Here is a 1700-nt window from a genome sequence, read left to right as displayed (position 1 = left end):
TACATACATTACCAGACTACTTTATAGATGATCAATTGCCAGCACAAGTTATATTACGCCCAAAATATCTCTGCAGCACCACCAAATTGCTGTATGAAAAATATGAGGAGTTATAGAAGTGTGCGCCCACATATTATCTGTACAGGTCCATATATCAGCCACTATTATGTGAAATATGTAATAAAATTCACTATTATACATTATTAATGTTCTGTCCCTTTAAAATTCTGTCACCATGGTAGCGACAGTCATACTCAGCCAATAGGATTGCTCGGTTTGAATTTGAAAAAAAAAAAAAAACCTCCTATGTGGTCAGTTTGTTCCATCTGATCTGAGTGTGAAGACAGACACCTGCGATCAGCGAGAGATTATAGGTATAAGACGTGATATAATATAATGGACGCAGCCACATCCCATCACACGCACTCAGCGACCACAACTGACAGCAATCAGCCCATTTACCAGAGGAGAAGTCATTATTCCCCAACACATGATACGCTGAGACACCAGTGGGGGGCGCCACACTCATCACATCTCCCATCTGGAAGGATCCAGCCATCACTTCTAATGGGGGTCACTGCCCTTTTTTGGTGATTGCTGGAGTTTCCCGCGGTCGGACCCCACTGATCTATCAGTCGTCACCGAGCCCAGGGATAAGGGGGTGACTTGTTCCATCTGATAATTCCCCTTTAATGAAGCTCAGATACAGAACAGTAAATATCCTCCACATTTCCCAATTTGCCCTTTCCCCAGCAGAGCCCCCGAATTATCTATAGCCAATGTTTCTAAGACCAAAGAAATATCAGCCAATCCCCAAACCCTCTGCTGACGCCTCCTGAGGTTTTATAGATTTTGGAGACATTTCTACAAGAGAAGATATCAGCGGACACCATGGGGATGGAGTATTCTGCCAGCGTTGGAGCAGGTAGTATCCGTCACTCACTCACCGTTCTCTATACTCTCGTTACATGGCTTTCTGGGGCTTTCATTAAACAGACTCATCTGTGGGGACATTTTCTTTCCTTTAATGCATATACTTGGTGGTAAATATTTTTCTGAGTTTTATTGAAAATTGTGCACAGTTTGCCTCCTGTACCCTCTGTGCTGTACTGTCTATTGCTGGCTGCAGAACTAGTTAACTGAGAATCCATCAGTGAGCTCCTTCTGACAGTCTTAACATACATACGTCCTCTTTGTACGGTGAGGATTGCTCCTAATATCTGGTTGTGTTTTCTGCAGATTACATCAGTCCTGAGGAACAGCTGAGGAGACTGGCGTATTGTGTGAAGTTTCTCCCTTCTCCCCTCTACAAGAAGGAGGTCAGTGAGACGACTCAGGGCAACGCTACGGCCTCTTCTATAAGGTAGCTGTGTATTCGGATCTTCCTTGTAGCCTCCTAACTTCATCTCTTCTCTTCCAGCGCCTTATGCCGACCAACCCCATTGCCCAAAGAAGATGCATCGAAGAGTATAAAGCCAGGGAGAAAAGGAAGAGGGAAGAAAGGCGCAAGGAACTAAAAGAACGGCGCAAGTACCTGGATGAAGAGGAAGACGAGGAAGAAGAGAAGGAAGAAGAGGAGAAAGCAGCAAAGAAGATAAAGCTGGACATCATGGATTTAAGACAGAAGACACTAAAAGAACTGTGCGCCTACCTGGATGAAGAGGAAGAAGAGAAAGAAGAGAAAGAAGAGAAAGCAAAGA

The sequence above is a fragment of the Phyllobates terribilis genome, unplaced genomic scaffold, assembly GCF_046119375.1.
Source record: "Phyllobates terribilis strain yellow unplaced genomic scaffold, ASM4611937v1 Scaffold_98__1_contigs__length_5973952, whole genome shotgun sequence".
Classification (NCBI taxonomy): Eukaryota; Metazoa; Chordata; class Amphibia; order Anura; family Dendrobatidae; genus Phyllobates; species Phyllobates terribilis.
This window is presented reverse-complemented; position numbering follows the sequence as displayed.